Here is a 21,568-nt window from a genome sequence, read left to right on the forward strand (position 1 = left end):
CGCTGCTTGACAAGCAGCAGGCTTGAGCCCAGGGTTCTGACTTCACAAGGGCTTATCCCAAACTTCCTGCTGGGAGGCACTGAGGCTGCTCCAGGCCTGTCTGTGYTACCCTGGCAGAGGTGGCCAGTATAATTTGGAAGAGTCAAAAACACTGAGAGCCTCCCTGCTATAAAGACCAGATGTTCTAGCCCAATATTAGCTCCCGGAGACACCGCGCTGCTGATTGTAAGGATTCTTTTCATCAGCCCATCCATTAAATCCACACTTGCAGAAAAGACTATAAATTACAGTTCACCAGCAAGTCTTGTGCAAAAAACAGTCTCAGTATWAAAAGGGCAATCACTGAAATCAAATATTTTTGTTCCTTGGACAAATGCACCTATTTTAACTTAAGAGGCCCCGAAACACAGGTTTACACTCACTTCAGAACAAATAATAATCCAGTAAATTGCACAAACCCCAGTGTTACAAGAGACCAATCACATCCTGGACAAGTGGGCTTGCACTCAACCTACACTCTGCCCCATTCCCTTTCAGCCGAGTAAATAATTACTAGAGAAAAATGGAACGGCTGTAACCCGGTGAAGAAAAGACAACCATTACAGGGGTGCAGACCAGCTGACCTGGCTCAAACCTGAGCCTGAATGCAGGTCCTGGCATCTCCAGGTAGTGCCCACACCAACAGCTTACTTGCTAGTGGGCAGCTGATCCACACCACCCTCTCCCAGGTGCATTTGGTCCCTGTTTCACTGGGATAATAAAAAAAATAGATAGGCTTTTTCCACCTATGGCAATACCTGGTTTTCAGCCATAACTTGAAGTACAAAGCACCTTTCCAAAGGTAATTTATTKAACATTCTCTAATATGAATTGTGAATATTCATACCCAGTAGCGAGGCTTACACCAGAGAAATTAAGTGATGACATTTTTCTAGGGAAACTACAGGGTGTATGTGCCACCACAGCAGCACTGCCACCCTGTTCATGCAGGACACAATGACCAAACCTTTCAATGCTGGCTGGTTTTGAAAGTATGAAGGGAAGAGCCAAACTCCTTTCTCCAAGAACTTGCTGAACAGGTTTTTACCCAACACATTCCCAGTGCCTCTGACAGACCTATGCCACCAGGAAGCAATGTTCACTCAAGTTATGATTTGGTTGTTAATATTCGTTGTAGCAAACATTAGTCTCATGAATACTGTCAAAAAACATGCCAAGAACAATTGGAGATAAAAGCATTAGTTTTTTTAAGGATTCACTATAACCTCACAGTAACTAAAGYAATTCATAGCAAAATGCCAAGTAAGAGGATACAAAGAAGAAAGGAAAAAAAGAGACATCTGTTTTTCAAGATAGAGCACTTTTGATCCAATGCAGTGGAATCCAAAATAAGTCTCAAGTGCAAACACATTTGAATACACTCACTTCATGTTTTCCAGCTTCATTAAACCAAAAGCATCCCCAGTGTTCACCACCCAGCCTGCCCTGACCCCTGCACTTTGTATGGCAGTTCTGACAGAAAGCTTCACACATTTTCCACTCCATCTATCACTGTACGTAGGCACAAACAAACATGCACAGTCTCAATGAAAGAGCTTCCTGGTAAATACATTTCACTAGAGGCAATGGAGGAATATTAAAAACATTAGCCTGAGTGCAATAATGACATTGTTTTACTGCTCTGCAAACACTTATTTAGAAGCAAATACTCCTGCTTCCTGACTAGTCTCAGGTCTTTACAGTTTGGCTGGGACTGCTAGAAAGAGGAAGAATGGGTTTATCAGTTACCCTGACAGCAAGAAGCTTTTCTACTCGTCCACAACCAGAAAATGGAAACATGCCTGTGAGTATGGCTGTATGTCTAGCTAAAGTATTTGATGGACTTTTGTCTCACAAAGATCAAACTTCATCATTGCTCACAGGGAAAAAAGGTGTCTCTAGGTGGAGATTTTTGACCAACAGGAAAAAAGGCAGAGAGCCCACCTGCATTACCACACTGCTCAAGGTTAGCTGAGGAGAGCACGCCTGTCTGAACTCAGACCATGAGTAAAAACGTCTGATTAAAACCTGCTGTGTGTTTTCATAAAGTTTTTTTTTTTTTCCTATAGGCATTTAAACGATGGAACAGCAGTCTTGTAGTATTTATGTCACTTGGCATTTTCTTTGGAGTATGCCTCAATAAAATGAAATGCTTCTCACTCTAGTATTTGTAAATATTATTATTTTAAACTCATCTTAGCTTTGATCAGTCTACCTCAGAATAAAATCTGACAGTTCACTCAAAGGAAATGCTGTGCACATAAAATCTGCCGAGATTTAAAGCCTGATGAAACTCTGGTCTTGTAGAACCAGAAGGAGAAGTACAACATCCACAAAAGTAGGAACTCACAAGGTTTCAGAGAGATGTTGATTCAGTGCAGTTCCATGACATCCCTACTAAAAAATTTAAACACAATAAATTAAAAGCTCAGTCTGCTGGGTATGGAAGCAAACCAGGAGTCATCCAGGGCACRGCAAACACGAGCTGACAGAGGGAGCATTCAGGAATGAGTGCACCACACCGATGACATCATCTGAAGTCAACAGTCGTGCCTGACTTAAACGTGGTTACAAGGCCTAGGAGAAAACACAAGTTTTCCACAGAGCTCGGAAGGCACTTTCTAGCCATCAAGCATGGCCCCACTGCCATGCCTCAGACAGAAAGTAGGAGGGCAGATCCATCAGCTCCTGTCCCACAGCCCCGTGGTGCATCTGCATCAGCCAGAGCTTGGCTGCTTTCCCTGCCCCATGCCAGCACCAGTCTGCTCCATGGGGATGCTGATATGGAAGCATGGAAGCACTGAATGTGGGTGGCAGGACTATACCTCCAGACCACTGCTAGCACAGATAGCACCAYCCTGTGAGACAGAGAGGGMAAGGGAACAGGAGGGCATGGTGTAYTGTGGAACACAGCTGGGGGAAGGTGACACGAAACCCCCAGCATTTGGGAAGCAGCTGCAGCAGCTGGCAGTGTCCTGCTCCTGTTTCTGTGGACAGCCAGATTCCTGGATAACCACATAAATGAAATGAAATGAAAAGAAAAATATTGCAGCTCCAGAGACCAGTTCTTCCCACCCCAAATCAGCCATCTGAGCACAGTGGCAGAGAACTTCTCCTGAGCAATACAGGTGTATTATCTTTTACCCTGACAACGAGGAGCCCTGACATCTGTTTTAACGATTTCAGATGAGGTGAGCCCCAGTCAGACTGATACATCAGAAAATTACTATTTTTCTCTTGATGTGGTATTTACTTACACCAGAATAATATTATAAATCTATTACAATGAAAAGAAGCTCACTGACTTCCAGCTACACATCCTTATTGCTTAATGCATTTTGAACTGGTCTTTCATTTAGCTCTGTGAAATCACATTTTAAAAGTCACTTTACATTTTCAGGGAACGTCAAGTTCTAAATTATGAATAATGGTGCAACACCACATTTAGCTGCAAGCTAGGAAGGTACCCAGTCAAAYTGGGTTTTTTATTGCTTTACCCATTATACATTCAGCATTTTGCTGTCTGCTCATTATCTGAGTCCTACTCAATTCAGCYGCACTCTACTCCCACCAAAATCCAAAATAGTATGTTGCCTATGATCTTTCAATGGGGAATATTTTAATAGGTTCGACAACTCTTTCATGTTGTAGTAAATGCTAATGATTTGTAAAAAAATCCCTCAACACACTTGTTTAGACCATTCTTTGACACAGACTGCAATACATTTTATTTAAAAAATAAAAAGTATATGGCTATATCTGGAAGATATCCAGAGCTTTGAAAGAAGTAGGTTTGGACACATTATACCAACTCCCACAGTTAATTCAGAAATTATTTCACTAATTAGCTGCCAAAAAATAAGTATGTAAGTTTAGGGTCAAATAGTGATTTTACAATTTTTTATCTTTTCAGCCAGATATTCTCTGATCCCAGCTGAAACAAGATCTTTGATTGAAAGGTGTTTGTTTGTTTTTACATTACTGAACAGTAATACTAGCTTAAAAAAACAAATAAAATAAACACTTTCTTTTGAGCACCTGAAAAATGTAAGTCCCATTTTTGGTTGAAGTCAGAAATAGTTTCATGTGGAAACACAGACTACTTTCTTTTCCTTCTCTTCAAAACTGCTACAAAYGGGCCAGTAAGAACTTTGGGTTGTTTTGGGTTTTAATTACACTTGCTTGTACAGTTGTAGCAACTCACAGGAGAGAAAATAACTCCTTTATGTTCATCTAAAAGAAAAAGGTTCATTCATCATTCACACCTACCACCATATAAAGGCAGGTATTTCTTCCACTAATGCCCYGTTCCTATCACATTCTGGGTGCTCAAATGCTCTGAAACAAAATGTGACTGTTTGGTCATGCTAAACATTATATTAGTAAACATTATATGGCACAAAGGTTAAATGTAAGGTTTAAAACTGTATTTGCTCTTTCATGGTTAATGACAAAAAAATCCCCTGTGCTGATCAGCCTTTTATCAGATCAGCCAAAATCAGATTGCCAGATTATTTTTATACTACAATTTAAYAACGGCATTGAAATGATTGTGAAAACTTAATTTAATAATTTCATTACTATTTCTGAAGCCATACACAGCTGTAATCACTACTAAAAATAGCAACCCCACATTCTTAACAGCATCACTTTCTCAGTTACTTGAAACTGTTAAAAATTATATATGTAGCTRCAGTTTTGAAATGAAAGAAAATCAACCAACGACCATTCATGATAAACAAATAGCATGAAAATAACCTCGAAGATGAGATTGAGCACAGGGTTCTTAGACAAATAACCCTGTCAGAAATTCATACTTCAAAGAAGGCTTGAAAACTGCTCACAGGAGAACAGTGCTGTCAGCATCAGAAGACAAATTTCATATTTTAAACAGTTCTCCTTCCTGGCGTAAAATGAAATTAATAATTAATATTTAGCAAAAGTCTATTTCCTGAAAGGTGGGATTAAAGGCAAGMAGCACTGGTCTGAGTGCTGTTGCTCTGGATCTAATACTGCCAAGGCACTTGGAGATCCTCTGCCCTTCTTCTCCCTTCCTCCCTTTCAAAGTGCAGGTGTTAATCCTACAGGAAGGATTAGATGGCTACAAAAATATCATTAGACCATAAAGATAGCTCTTACACCTGGGCTTACTAGTTTTTACCTGGCTSTTCAGCTTAGACTGGGTAGTTGAGAGGTGTTAGAAGAAGTGTGATTCATCATTCCTACACACCAGGCCTGAGAACAGCAGAAAAATGACACCTTGGACCAGAGCAGCCACACATTCCCACCACTATTTTTGAGCAAGCAGATCCCCACTCTGGTCCTGCAGCCATCAGGTATGCATCCCATTCAAAAAAGAGGGTGTAGAAGAGGCAGATTTTTATGATAACCTACAGGCACCTCATTCCTTTTAAGATATTTTCCATTTGAATGTAGTTGAAGGCTCCACTCCTGGCACRTATCCCACATGCTTTTGCACATACCATCAAAGGGCGGTCTGAGGCCAAAGGCAGCAACAGAATAAGTCTCTTATGCTGCCTTAAAAACAGGCGACTGATCATCTGCAGTGTGTGGACAATGAGACTATTTAGTGTTCTTTTCTTTCAAGATTTTAGTGGTCTGCTTTTACACTCACCACAGAAGCTGTATTCCCTTAATGCCAGTGCTTGCTTCCASAGTCTCTGCTGCACACTTTTGCCCTTTGGTCAGTTTTGGTGGTGGTGGCACCTTTTTTTTTAAACAGTGTGATTGTAAGATACGGTGCTTTTTACTTCTGGTGTGTTTTACTGCCCTTAAAAAATGCAGCTGTAAAGTCAGACTTTTCCTCCCCACCGATCAGCCATGACTGTTTTAGGAATTTCATTGCTAACCAAAAATCAACACAGCAAACAATTAGTGAGGTAAAAGACACAAACAATCAGTGAGGCAAAAAATACAAAGAGAAGGGGGTTAATAACCCTCTTCTTTGTTTGCATTTCTAGCATGACCTATAAAAGAAAACTGAAGTTTTCTACATTTTAAACATGGATTTGTTATTGTAACAATGGTCTTGGATTTCTGATCGTGACAAACTAGTTTATGTAAAAAATATGTTCTAAAATAGGCACAAGCAAAATGACTGCTCTCTTACTAGACCTTAAACTCTCTTCTGAAGCCCAAAAATCCAGTTTAATAGAAATAGCCAACAGTAAAATTCAGGTGAACATTAAATATGAAATAATCTTCTTTAATAGTTRAATGCTGTGGAAGGAAAAAGAAAAGTATTATCAAGCAAGGCTAATGAAAACTTTTATGATGAGCCTATTTTCAGTACTGCTTGGTTAAGCTTTTTCTTATAGCAGAATCAGGCTAATACAAAACTCAGCTACAGTAAATCCTCAGGTAACATCTCCATAATTACAGCACAGCAGAGCTGTGGAACWGGACACTCTGCTTGGTCTATTTTTGCTTGGCTCATAAAATCAGAACTTTGCACTTTWATGGGTGAACACCACCCACACTGTATTTATTATATAATATATAATAAATACATATATATGTCATTTCATATGTGCATGAGAGGACACAAAAATGGAGGAGAGATGGGCTGGGCACCTTCAGAACTGAGCCTTTCACACCACAGACCACTGTGTCATCTTCAGGGGTAATGCTCCAATAATTTGATTTCTTTTCAGTTCTTACAAATGCAGATTGGTGTTAATACTGATTTTATTTGCCACATTTCAATTACTCAAATTTCTAGTTGACAAGATGTTTTTTACTGCACCACAAAGCTAGTGGAACCCTTTGTAAAGAAGAAAGGGGGAGAAAGAGGCAGATTCTTGGAACATGGAGAATTTATTCTTCAGGCAGCTGTAGGGACAAAATTCCACAGAATTCATTTCACACATCCATCCCACTGTCAYCAATGCCAAAGGAAAACTGAAACTTCTCACTGGCTAAACACCACAAACCATATCAACCAAAAATATTCAGCTTTTGGCCACAGTAGCCTAAATACACATCTGTTTATTACAAAATGTTACTCATTGTGAAAAACATTAACAAAATACTTCATGATTAGTTTGCTGGYTCACTGGTTCCTTTGGCTGTATTTACACCATTTTAACTAGCCGGCATGTAACCCTCAGTTAGCAAGTACAACTGATCTTGTTTTAACATTTCTGTACTGATTTTACAAAATCCTACATTCCACACATATGCACCTAAAATTCACTTTATCAACTTAAAAGTGGTGCTCTGATCACATCTGCTAATGAATTCAGCTGGAAAACTTCATTGTTGAAGTTTTGAACATCTGCCTAACAATCCTCTAAGAAATTGTACCAATGGGGACAATGCATGTCTTCCAATGAATTGTGAATGCTGATCTCAGTAATATAAAAATACCCCCTAACCCCCCAAAAAGTATCAAACTGCAAAACCAAGTCTCTGCACGAGCTAATTATCCTCCTGAAAAAAAAAAACCCAAACCTCATTTCTTGTAGTACAGTCGTAACTTCCTTCAGGTAGGTGTAGAACATTTGKGGGAAATCAGCAGTGGCAGAGCAAGTGCTTTAAAAAATGGTTTAAGGCTGCAAAATTTCACACACCAACGATTAAATTCCTAGACTTCCAGTGGGAGACTCTTGGCAGCACCACTGTTACTAAAACAAAATTACTTTCCTTGAACATCATTAAAATGCACAGTGTGGACAAGAAAAACGAGGCATTAAAAGAACAATGAGAAAACTTGCTAAAAATATGTCATCTTATTCCCTGAATTAGCTCCTGTAAATGCTGAATCATCTCTGCCTAATTTTACTAGCAGAACTAAGAAGTGGTTTGTGGCTGGTCTTTATCCCCTTAGCAAGGCAACCATCCACTGCTGGAAGTGATTCTTTTCCTTTCTGAAGAGCATCACCCAGACGATCCATAACAGCTTCAGAGCCTTGACACCGACTTGTGATGACTGTCAAAAACCAGAGCCAGCCCATCATGAATTTAAGATCTGGGTGTGAGTTGCAGGGCAGATGCATGAAACAGAGCTTCTCTCACGATCTGAAACAAACTGCTTTGCAACTCGGCACATAACAAAGGTGGAAGATARCAATACTTTTGTGCTACATGGCTTTTAAAAGCCAGGTGCATGCTAAAAATGCYTSTCTGACAAGTTATGTCTTGTWCAGAGGGGCAAGGAGGGAGGGAGTSRYACCCAAGCCATTCCAGCTATGACACCAAAACCCTTAGTGGTGACCCAGGGATGCCAGCAGGCACATCTCTGACAGAGATTACCTCTGAATTATCCATGTTTAATTGACAGCCAAGGGTGTAACTGGGCAGATGTCTCCATCTGGCAGGAGCTGCACCTCTGCCACCCGGTTCTGCCCACAGGGATGTGCCTGCTGGCTACAGGCACAGCGTTCTGCAGCACAGGGATACCCACAGCACAAGCGCACAGTGTCTGCACTGTGGGCACTGGCTTTGGAAAACACACCACAAGATTTGTTTTCAGAAACTAGATGGGAGTTTGATGTGAAGCTGATGGAACCTCATTTTTCAGAACGTTTCCTTTATGGAAAGCTGTTTTACGAAAGTTCAACTCTGGAACTGAGCATATACCTGTCAAATAAATGTTGATATTACCTTCTCTCCCTGCAAGCAAAAAACTGAATGAGTTTAACCCCCGGCCCTGGCGCTATTTAGTGGCACACTGTGCTCGTTGTTTCTTGGGAAGAGCTGCAACTGAGGCTCAGAACACTCATTAAAAATACCTCAGATTGAATTTCATAGCCCACAACTTTTGAAAAGGAATATAATGGCACCATTCAGTGCTTTCAGTGTAATTCAGCAGTGTAGCAGCCAGCACGTAATTGGGGATGGAAACCCCAAACTCTGCGATATCCCTCACCCCTTGCCTCCCACTTTACCACTCTTCTCTCTGTTTCAAGGCAAAAATCATTTAACCACCTTCTCAGGTTTTCTTTTTTTAACATTAAGAAGTGCTTGCTTCTCTGTTTTGTTTTCTCTGCCCGCTCATTTTTCCTCATTTTCTTTATGCATAGGCAAACACTTTACTAGAATGAAGGAGYAGGCAATTCTTAAGTCATCAAATGTGAAAACAGAACCCTATATACACATTCGAAACATAAGCATATGAAGTGTTATGAGTATATGGGAGCTATTACTATAAAACCAGATTGGGGTGCAAAGTGGCTATTTACTGTTTTTATTGGGATTCTTTTTAGGTCAGCCATGATTGTACTAAAATCCCTTGAAGAAAATAATTAATTTACAAGCAAGAAGTCAAAGACCTGGAAAAAAACTTCACAACAAAGCCCCCCTCAAAAAATAAGAGTGTTCAGGCAAAACATTAAATCCTAAATSTAAACCAAATCAAATGCAACAGGAAAAACCTTTTCATCAGTCTCAACATTACTATTAATCTCAGAAGGAGCTCACACCATCCAGGACTGTACATATTTTACTTTTTCCTTTATCAGAGGAAGGAAAGCACATTTTAACAACGTGATGCTATCATTAAACAGCAGTTTTACAAAAGAACACCCCCAGATGAAGTCTTCAGGCTGTGGCTGCTGCCAACCCATAACATAGACAGGTTACCCCATAACTTGTCTTCAGCCAGGCCACTCCAGTTGGATCTACTGCTCTGACAGCCAAAATGCAAGGCAAGGTAAGGAAGACAACACTGCATGCAATTTAAATTGTAAAAGTTTCTGTAGGACCCATTTGGTACCAGCCTGTCTTGCAAAACTGAYGCAGACTGTCTAAAGAAAAGCTTGGTTGGAGCGTTCTGCAATTGCTCCACATTAGACGTGGAGTAATCTCGTATTTATGTGTCAAACTTCTTGTATTTATGTGTGCAACAGAGATGATCTGATTTCATTCCTAATGAGGAAAATTCATACCAACAAAAYGTTTTCATGGGAGCAAAACTTGCAAGGGCAGAACGTAAGTCTCAAAAGTGATCTCTTCTTTAAGCATCTGAAAGGCAGAACTTTTGAGCAGTTTTTTGCCAGTCAAGATCCCAATACAGAAGAGYTCCTTGTTTGGTTATGCAAGATCTGTTACCAACCTGATGGATGTATACAAAATATAGGCAACATTTCTCTGAGCAGCCTGAAAATGCCTTAAAACTGAATATGCTCAGGGTCTGATCTGTCTTTTAAACATGCAAAGACATGGGAGAAAAAGTGAGAACTGTCTATACTCTCAGGGCATTTGCGAGGGGAAGGTACGAGCTCTGTTTTGTGCATCACTGAAAAGCTCTATCTTTAGTTTGGGACAAACTAGAGTGGAAAGATGAGTTAGGGGAAATGGTATAGTAAGAGTTACAATAATGACTGCTTCTACCAGCAGATCTCAAAGGGATCATATAATGATGTAGTCAAGTCACATTTTCAAGGAAAGATAAAAAATAACTACCTCCCTTTTTAATACAACTACACAGTTACCAGAAAAAACTCCAGAAGCTTTTCCACTTTTTCTTTGAAGTCTGCCTGCGACTTGCAGTGTCCCCTCATGCAGCAGACGCTCCAAAAAATCCATCCATGAGTCATCTCAGATGGAACTGCCTCTGGAATGGAGCAGTCTGACAAATGGTTATGTTAGCAAACACAAAATCGTGGACATCACCAGGGGGAGCATGAGTAGAGTGGTGCTGGTGTGCACTGAGGAAACAGGGATTTCACCTCCAGCCACTTCAAAACCCAAAGCTGCTGGGACTGACCTGTTTGTTGAACCTAGCATCAAACAGCAAAGCAGCACAGACACAGCTCTACATTTGTGGTAAACCAGGGAAACAAGGGATTTGTGCTTGCAGGCAGGAGGAGGTGAAGAGGGAAGAAAGGCCAGCAGGATTTCTAAGCTGTACATGGTTTCTGTTAACAGCACATRGTCTGAGCCAGGCAAAACCCTCTGSTTAATCTCCAGAGAGATTCCTCCTGACTGTGAGAAGATTTTACTTTTACGTATGATGAAGGTGGAACATTCAGCTTTCTCCTGATCTCCCACTGCTTCTTGCATGTGTGTGTGTGCATGTGTGTGTGTGTGCACCTTACAGAACTGCCTGTGCTGCAGTTAAAGTGAAATACTTCAGAGACAGTAACTTACACCCTCCTGCTTTGCTGCTTGTTCAACCATACCAACTGCTCAATCTAAGGGGATTYCTGAGAGATCTGCTTTCTGTCACTCAGAGAGAGGCCTCAAATATCAAAGGAAAGCATCACCACTTACTACCACCAGTACATACACACAGCCTCTGAAACACAACTTTTAGGGCTTCTATTTTGTTTTAACGTGCAACAGTATTTTCTTTTACACTCTGTTTAAAGATGTGTGTTGTACAGAAATAGGTACTGTGATTTGGGCTTTGGACAAAATTGCTAAAATACATCTTTAGGCACAACAGGTTTACAAAGGTAAATAAGCCACTCAACTGTTTTTTTCTTAAGGCCAGAACACAGTACTGCCGTATTAGATACCACTTTGATATGAATGAGCTTTATCAGCAAAAACAGGCTTCATGGGAAACAAGCATTCCCTGTTCAAGGTACGTCAGAGAAGTCTTTGGGGATGTGGTATCAAAAGTCAAACATCAGGCAGCCACAATGCGACTTTTTTGACCACATTTTCAGTCTTAGGTTAAATTCCTCCAGAAAGAGTTTTAATCCATTTAACCTTGAGGACAATGTGTGTAACTGGAAAAGGATTTGATTTTATCTACTTTGTGGGTTTTTCTTAATGTTGACACCCCTGTCCTTAGGTTCTTAAGATAATATACATCTCATTTTAAAGTTACATTTGTAAATATGTTTTGTTCAATGCTAGTACCCAGGTAACTTACAGATTCCTGGGCTATGCGAGAACAGTATATTTTTTTATGACATAACAACATAACTGGATCATAGAATCATAGAATATGATGAACTGGAAGGGATTCACATGGATTACTGAACTCCATCTCCTGGCCTTGTGCAGGACAGCCCCAAGARTCACACCATGTGCCTGAGAGCATTTTCCAAACACTTCTTGAACTCTTTCAGGTTTGGTGCTGGGGAGTTTGTTCCAGTGCCCAACCACCCTCTGGGTGGAGAATCTTTTTCTGATATTTAATCTAAACCTCCCCTGACACAACTTCAGRTCATTCTCTTGGGTCCTGTCACTGGTCACCAGAGAGAAGAGATCAGTGCCTGCCGCTCCTCTTCCTCTCACGAGGAAGGTGTCAACCACTATGAGGTGTCCCCTCAGCCTCCTCTTCTCCCGGCTGAACAGACCAAGTGACTTCAGCAGCTCCTCYTACACCAGGCCCTTCACCATTCTCTGGACATGCTTTATCTTTTTCTTATATTGTGGTGCCCAACACTGCTTACTGGACTCAAGGTGAGTCCTAAATGCCCTATATATGAAACTTACTAAATATACTTCATCTTTGCCTATTTATAAGATATTTAGGTTATTCATGTTCTCATCAGCCCTCAAGTGAACACACTATAGTCATCTCCACCAAAACATCTCCATCTTGCTACCAGCTTCAGGAATTATCTTTCTTCATCATAATTTACTAGAGGAATCAGACAACTCTGTCACACTCAGAATAAATCTCCTTAGGGAAAGAACTTTACCATATGGAAGACCGTAATGGCATTGACCAATGATTACTGCTAATATACTTCTTGTACTGGCCTTGATTTTTAATCACAATGTGTCATAATGCTTGACAAAAACACCATGTGACTAAACTAGGCAGAGATATAACCCAGATCTGGCATTAAGGAGCCAATATTAGCAGCTTTTGCTTTTCCAGACTGCAAGAATTCTTAAACTGTTGCTACCAAACAGATTGAGGCTGTCTACTGCAAACATCGAGCAAGGTCTTGGCTGGGAGAAGGGCACAGGTTTTGCAGGATGAGAATGATAAGTGAAGACACGTGTCAGTGGAATCCTTCTGGTTTTTTTAATTCTTACCAGATCATCAATACTCCTCAACAGGTCTGTTAAAGCTAACCAAAGGCAGCAATTCTGAGTCCCAGTGGGAGACTCCTGCTGGGTACACAGTGTGGGGAGCTGAGGAGGTTGCTATCATCCCAGGTAAAATAAATATCTATTGATCTTTTGATCTAGCTACCCAGAGAACACAAAGATAGAAAAACAGTCTTCGTGTTTGTACTAAAAAAAACAGGCCTAAAATCATGCTGAGAAAATGCAAATATTAACAAATGTAGAGGTCTGTCACAATGGGAATTTACACCTCATCTCCTCTACTGGTACCAAAAAGCTTACAATGCAGTAAGTATGTGCTACAAGTAGGTACAGCACTATTTGCTCCCAGTGCAAAGTGCAGCCTGCTCAAGTGACAGTGTGATACAGAGATTAGGCCAATGACAGGCTCAGTGTGTGGCTCTCACCCGTGGGACCATCACCCTCGGACACCATTTTGGCACTGGAAACCACCAGCACTTGCTGTGTAAGATAGCACAAATGCCAGCAGACAATACCTCCTGTTGCTCCCATATGCTGGCATTTGCTCACAGCCACAAGCTGCCCCTCCTTTCTCTCCACAGCCTACAGGGAGAGGGAAGAGGGCTGAAAACAAGGAAGTGACCCAAAAGAAGAATTCCACCSCCTCCCAGGTAACTCCTTTCAGCCAGTATACCACAACTGTGAACAATTAAGGCCAGGAAAAGGCGAGTTATGCTCATCACTGTCAGTAATCATTCAATCCAAGGCCACACATTCCTTCTCACTCACAAAGAAACACTATTTCCCAGCACTGAAATTGGGTGCTCTTCACTCCCAGTTACATGCTAACCTGCACATACAACTTCATGTTATTTATTACGGTCGATATTTACCCTCACAACCCTCAGAGACTTGTTTGAGTTGAGATTTATCCATTTCTAACAGCAACTAAGCACCCAGTTGCCCTGGAGTACCTTCCTGTCYAGAGAAAGGAAAGGGTGCTTTCAGAGAAACACTCAGACCAGGCAGAATTGAACACATAAAGCTGGCCCTCATCTCATTGCTATGCTGCTTCTCCCCTTGGATTATGYGATCTTTAACATGGTGTGCTTATTTCTTGTTATCATTAACCTTCATGAGGTATTTTGTCTACTGTGCTGTTAGGAAACAGGTAAGTGCTTACACAAAAAATATTAGAGGATGCAATCAGCATATTTCAAATAGTCTTCCAAAACTGATTTCAAATGACTAAAGACAAATACTTCCCAATTAAAAAAATGTAATTCACATCCATTATGAATGGATAGCTCTCACCACCAGCTATTTCAGGATATCCTGACATTAAATCAAGTATTTAAGGAAGGGCTTACATTTCTTTTTGAGTGATGCTGAATATATCTGGATATGTGCCCTTGCTGGAGATTTATAATTAGGGTTAGGATTATACTGAGTAATTTTAAAAGCTTGAGAAATCATAAGATCTGTCTGACATCACGTGTGGATTCAATACAGCACATAAAAATTCTACAGACCACATATTTGCCATTGTACAAAGAGCCATTCATCCTGACAGCAGCGGAGACTTGAATTTCCCCCATCACCTGCACTTCAGCAGAAGCATGACCAAAGCTCCTCCACTCCTGGTAATTATGATCAAGAGATGACACTATTAAAATCCACTTCACTCCTCATAACTGCTGGCAACAGTGTCCCCAAATGTCCCTAAATATGCTTGTGTCCTCAAATGGCTCTAAATACGCTTTTAACTAAGGCAATGAGCGCAYTAAAAGCAATGGATTTCTGTCAGGGCTGAGCTGTGGAATGAGTGGTTGGGCTCATGCAGAGCACTCCCACAGCTGTGCCAGTGGGCACAGTGGAATTCAACTCACCCAACTTGGTCTGTCTGAAAGTTATGTGGTATTTTTAACTTATCGTCTGGCTTGKCTCTCAACAGTTGGACAAGAGAGAGGTACTGTGACAGGAAATCCATCCCATCTGGAGAGAGAAGGATCACACTTGGGGTGAACTGCCCACTGAGACACCACTGACAAATCTCACCCCACTGACAACTGGGAGAACCTTTCTTACTCTTTGTGAATCTGATGTTCAGACAACTAAAATGAGATGAGATAATCTTATTTTAAACTTTTGCCCAGGTAAGATTGTATGGTCTCACAAGATTTTTGCTTGCAACTTTTCCACATGGCTRAGGTACGATACACATGGCATTTCCTTCCCAGGGAAATAGAAGACATTGTTATAAAGCTGAGAATTTAAGCAAGATAATGGTCTTGAAAGGCCTGAAGAAGACAACASCAGAAAAGCAGAAAGCAAGCCAGTAGGATTGAGAATGTATTACAGGAAGGACAGGTCCCCACAGCTGAGCTACAGCGCAGGCTATGCGTAACAACAAAATCCTCCATTTCCTACATGTGTAGCCAAACAGTTGTATTTTGCTTCTAATTCTGGTTTGTAAGTGCCAAGTTTTCTCAGCAAAAATAACCAATTCCATTCAATATCATGCTGAGGTGCTCACCTGCCAGTGGTTTGGATAGGTGCATTCCTTGCTGGGTAAAATCTCTCTGGATCGCTGGACCCAGAGAATGGTGGTGGATGGAGCTATATCCAGTGGTGTTCCCCAGCGCTCAGCGGTGGGGACAACCCTGTGTAATATCCTTACTGGTAACCTGGACAAGGGGATCAAATGCCCCCTCAGTTTGCAGATGACCCCAAGCTGGGCAGGAATGTTGATCTGCTAGAGAGCAGCAAGGCTCTGCAGAGGGATCTGGACAAGCTGGATTGATGAGCTGAGATCAATGGTAAACAGGTCCCATCCTCGGGTCACAACAACACAAATTGCTGGATATGAGGAAAGATTTCTCCATTGAAAGGGTTGTMAAGSAGTGAAACTGRYTGCCCAGGGAACTGGTTAAGCCAACATTCCTGCAGGKTTTAAAAGACGTGTAGATGTGGTGCTTAAGGACACGGTCTAATGGTGGACTTGGTCATGCTGGGCTAACAGGTGGACTCAATGATCTTAWGAAGACTTTTCCAGCCTAAATGATTTTATAATTCTATGAAAAGAAGGACTTCCCCATGCTTTTAGACTTCATGCGGTGGCTTTAAGGAGATCAGAGTCCAAAGGCAGCCTACTGAATAGGGACTGAATTTCAGCTTAGCAGAACCACCCTGTAAGGTGCTGAGAACGTGTGCTGAGTGACTCCCCAGCCCTGCAGACATATGGAGATGCTCCTCAGGAACTGAGCAGCTTGCAAGGCCAGCCAGCTGGAACATCCCACAGYATCTCCCAGAGCACTGTGCAGCCCTACAGGCAAAATTTTGCTGGCAGAAAATTACTCACCAATGGTCTTCAAAAACAATGAAGAAACTTMAATGGGAAAAATGTAAACAAAGCTCTTTATATGCAGGCTGCTGCTGCTGCTTTAGGTCTTAAAATAGATGCCAGATAATGGGAACAACATGTCTGTCCAAGAGCCATACTTTTCCAGTTGTGAAGAACTGGCATTGTGAATTAAAAATTACAGTTAGGTAACCAAAGCACCATCACACTGATAGACCATAAGTGATTTGGAAAGATACAASTGCTAAAATCCATTATATAGCTATATATTTATATAGTTACATTGACAATGCACGTAGGCATGCTTTTTTTCCTTCACCACTCAGTGTAACAGGCTGAAAAATACCCAGGGCACACAACCACGCATGCAATTATACAAGGGGTAGTTTATAGCCCTGTTTTAATGACTGCATTTGCCAAAGGCAAAAATCTGCTTACTGTTACTGTTATTTCTAGCAATACTACACTGTATTAAACAGAGAGAGCTTTTTCTGCAAAAAGACCCAAAACACTGCCTCCAAATCCAGCATAAAACATACATTAACCTTTAATGTCACTGCTAAGTGGTTTGTGAAATCTGGTTTTGTGATTAAATTTAAGATGTTTTGTGCAGTCAGTATGAGACAAGTACCCTACACAGGGACGGGAAGGACCTCTAAAGACTCACAATAGGTTTGAAACATTACACGTAAATCACAGCTCCAAGCATTACAGAAGTCCACAAACCATAAAAAGATAAATAAATAAAAACAAACAAACAAACAGGCTTTGCTTTCTCAAGAATATCTGAAGCGCCTCAAAGTGACAACAAAAGCAGCCTAGACATTCAGAACCCTACAGCACCAGGTCTTTATAAAACCACATCTCTAATCTCTAAACAGTCTTATAAATAACACCCTAGTATATAGTAACACAACTTCATGCTAGGATACCAGCAACCATYGTTTGGAAAGAAAAATGTCACTTGCTACGTTATCAACAGGTGTCATAAACTGAAGACTCGATCCTGCAGTTAGAGCAATCAATGGAATACTCCATACACAGAATATAATACCATTTCTGATGGTTCTTATGTCAAAACAATGGGCACTMTTCATAGAGAATCCCAAGCCACTGSTACAACACCAAGCATTACATTTTCAAACCACCAAACACCTATAAAAAGAGTGATAGAAAATAACACCCGACATTTTGTGCTCAGCTCACCTTTCAATACTTACTATTCTACTTTACTTTTCRGAGGAGGTTCGCTTTTCATACTAGAAAAGCCTAGACTACAGACCTTGGTCCCTTACAGTCACACACCTTGAAGTGAAAATTCTTAATGTCTTTGGAGTGTCTCCCACCTCAAGAGCATCACTATGTCCAGATTAATTTGTGAGTACTGTTTTCACCAAATAGGGATTTTTTCACACTTTGCAACATTGCAACATACTCTTGTTTTTTTTTAAAAAAAAACCCCAAAAACAATAACTTTGCAATCACTGTGCTGGCCAACGTGGCTGGTTTTTAAACAGTGGTTTATGGTCACAAAGGCATCAACTATGTTAGGAGGAGCAGCCTTTACATCAAAACTTTGCCCAGAAGTTGCTTATTGCTACTGAAAAACAAGTTTGTGTCCTTAAGCCAAGAATGAGCTCAGGGGASGTAAAAGGGCGAGGTTCCAAAAATCCACTAGGACTTGGTGGCAGYCCTCTCAGGAAATTTCCCATACACACTCAGAATGGGAAGGGCCAAAATTGCATCTGGTTSTTCTACTTCATTTCTGATGTGTGCACATACATGTTTTACCTGTAGTCTGTGGCACTACAGACAGGCACACACTATCACAGACAGACACATTTCAAAATTGTACAGAAATAAACAGAAAGGTGAGCTTTTACCACTCCATAGACGTTTGCTCGCAGATAAAAGTTCATGTCTAGTAGAAAAAAAAAATTAACCTTTTATTATATCAAGACTGAAATGACAAAAATTACATTTCCTCAGCCTCAGAAGCATRTGTTCTTTCTTGACATTTGTTTATATGGTTAAAAACAAACAAATAGCAAACCCAACCTTTTGGCCAAGTACTGTAACTGTTGCTAAAGCAACAGCTGCTCTAAGTTGAATCTGAGTTTACTGATGCTTKCAACTCCAAAGTCTGAAAGCCTGCAATAACAGAAGCAAAGAAACTTACTGCAAATACCCCAAGAGGTGAACAGAAGTCTAAGTAGGAGGTTTGAGAAAGAACTTGAGCTTAACTGAATGGTCACTTTCTGAGCTACATTCATTTTTTTTAATCTCACAAAAAGGCAGAGCCAAAACCAGACCCTACCACAAGAGTGGAAATTTCCTAAGTAAACCCTGGTGCAGGGACTTACACAGGAGATACACTTTTCAGGTGCCGCTGGGTTGTTAGTGGATGTCACCTTGTCACCTCTGCAGAAGGACCCAAAACTCCTTTCCCTACAAGCTCTASTGGTTCATACCCACCCCAGCAGTGTGAAAGTAATGGTATTCCTTCACTGAAGGTGGAGAGGAGAGCAGGAAGTGTAAGTGGATTTTAGAGAAAACCTGTGCTGGACAAGAGCAGAGAGCTGAACATCACACAAACTGTACTTTGGGTGGGAGGAAACACAATAAAATAAAAACAAGCGTGCACAGCACATTTTAATGTTCTTCAGTTTGCCACTTTGTCATCAAAGTGATAAGTCTTTCCTCAAAGAGAATKATGCCCCCAAAAATAAAGACCTTATGCATTTTTGAAACCTTCTGAACAAAATTTCTTGACTATCACCATCTTCTACGTGCAATTCAAAACAGAAGCAATGCCTACGAAAGCAGAAAAAATTCTAAGAGAAATAATGAAAAATATGATATCCAGTGAGACAAAGATACCCGAAACAAATATGTTTTTGACAAAGGCATCAGTACCTTCCCACAAATGCAGCTGAAATCCAGCATGTCTGATCACATACTGCTGTTTCCACATATAGTGATAATCATCCAGAAAAGCAAAACAAAATCAACCCCCACTATTTTCATGATTCAAGTATTTTTGGTAAAAACTCAGCAAATCAGTWCCAGAAAATCTAGTACTATGAACTGTCATGCAATTTATCTAGGTATAGTCAAAATATACTGAATTGGTGGGCATGAAAAAAACATTAGTTTATGTATTTAAATGATGAATTATCTGCCTAATAAACAGCTCCTTAAGACTGTGCAGTTWAATTAGGAAAGTGGTAGCACAAACAGCAACTGGCCATTGAGACTCGATTGTCTTGGGGGTCTTTTCCAGTCAAAATGATCCCGTGATTCTATTCTATGATCTGTCTTCATTTTTCCCTTTCAAAGCTGTGTCTTTCACTTACTTGCCAGCCATTAGCAAACAGGATTCTTTAAGAACCAGATTATCAAAAAACTGTTTAACAGAAAGCAAATAACCACAGGAAAGGTTTTTTTCTCACTTTCAAGCATCTCACTTTTCACCTTCCTTGACCCAGAATTTGAGACACACAGGTGAAAGTCTGAGATAAAGAYAGAAGCTTCCATACAGCTAATCCATCAGAACCCTAATTACCAAAGGTCTGACACCATGTCCCATATGTTCACAGACACTGCTTTAAGTACATCGAACAAGCCCAGGACATGGACTAATTTCACACTAAATTTTTCAGGTGACTGAGGTACAGGTCTTCAGCTCAATCAGCATTTAAATCTTCACTGAAAGCCCTGAAATGTCAGCCTAATTTTCTTATTCTTAGCATTCAAGTTTGAAAAGTGTATTCTCAAAGAAAGGCTGAAATGAGAGCTAATATAATCTGTAATGATCAGCTGGGACTATCTTCAGAGAACTCCCATTCTGCCTGAAYTTTCATGTCATTTCCACTCCAACTTTCCACACACTACCAGTTATACTAGCTACTTGATACTGGGTTACACTACAGCACCTGGGACAGAAGCAGCATGCCTTCCCCACTCTTTTCTCATATTGCCATTAAATCTCTTCATATATTAAATTCTACTTCATCTTTAGAATGAAATGTTAATCAAAAGCATGTGATCACACTGATTCCTAGGGGTAGCATAACCTTACCTTACACTATGGTACTTCTGCTGTAACTGAGTCAACATTTGAACATCRTGACAGGCCACTGTGTCCTGGGGATGGTTTATAAGCTTAAGACAACTGCAGGCTATACTGATTTTATCAATTTGCARTGATGAAGGTGATGCTGACCTTTGCTGACCTGAACAAGAGCCAGGTCTCAGGAAAGTAAGAAAAAAGAAGAAATGAAACTCATTTACACACTCACATCAGCTGCAGCAGGATGTTAACACAAGAGCAAGCCGGTATTAGCCTGGCCATGAGTATGTTTAGACTAGAAATTAGAAGACACTTTTAACTGTTTGATTAGTGAGGTTCTGGAAGGGTTTTCCACAGGGAATATACAGGGTAGTAAACGTCAGTGCTAAATATACTTAAACGTACTTTAAACAAATGTGGTCAAAAGAAATTTCAGATGGGACTATATAACAGAGCTGCCTGTAACAAGATAGGACCATTCTCAGTAACCCGGAAAATCAAGTCCCATGCAATATTCCCAAAGACAAYTTAAAGGAACCAAGCAATGCCAACGCACGATTTTCTCATGAACACAGAATTTTTCTTCTTCAAGCTCCCATTACTGAGGCTGAAAATCTGTTTTATATTTGAAGAGTGAATGAATAAAGTGTTAGCCTGGGATTTAAGGTGAAACACTTTTAAAATATGAACTCTTCAAGCTAAAAAACAGAAGGCAAATAAAAAGAACAAAACATCTGTTACTTCTTAAAATCTCATGGTTTCTAAGCCACTGGAGGCAGAGGGAGGCTGATTCATGATTTCTGAGTGCTTAGGTTGACAATTCAAAGAAGTAAAGTGTGAAGGAGTCCAAAACTTAGCACACAAAAGCACTACGATGCCTAAAAATGGAAGAGTGTAGATGGGTAATTTAAACACTCAACTTTCAAATGAGACTTCTTGAAATTTGCGGCTGCTGTTGCTGCTTTTGAGCAGAAAGCAGCTATGAGCTTTGACCACAGCCCTCTGGTTGCTCAAAAGCTCTCACTCAGCCAGTTGTCCTAGCCACAATGCTTTTTGTTTTTCAGCTGTTTTGAGGGTTTCTTCACTGTTTTTGTCCTGATTCATTGCCAGTCACAGCTCCTCCTACTCTTGAGGTC

General features: G+C 40.6%; 1 protein-coding gene across 1 annotated transcript in view; it reads right to left on the bottom strand.

Moving 5' to 3' along the window:
- Positions 1-21,568, bottom strand: part of FARP1 (FERM, ARH/RhoGEF and pleckstrin domain protein 1) — a 202,273-nt gene that overhangs the window by 69,380 nt on the left and 111,325 nt on the right. The gene's annotated exons all lie outside the window — the stretch shown is intronic.

The sequence above is a fragment of the Malurus melanocephalus genome, unplaced genomic scaffold (assembly GCF_030028575.1).
Source record: "Malurus melanocephalus ecotype Western Australia unplaced genomic scaffold, MMel_1.1 scaffold_61, whole genome shotgun sequence".
Classification (NCBI taxonomy): domain Eukaryota; kingdom Metazoa; phylum Chordata; class Aves; order Passeriformes; family Maluridae; genus Malurus; species Malurus melanocephalus.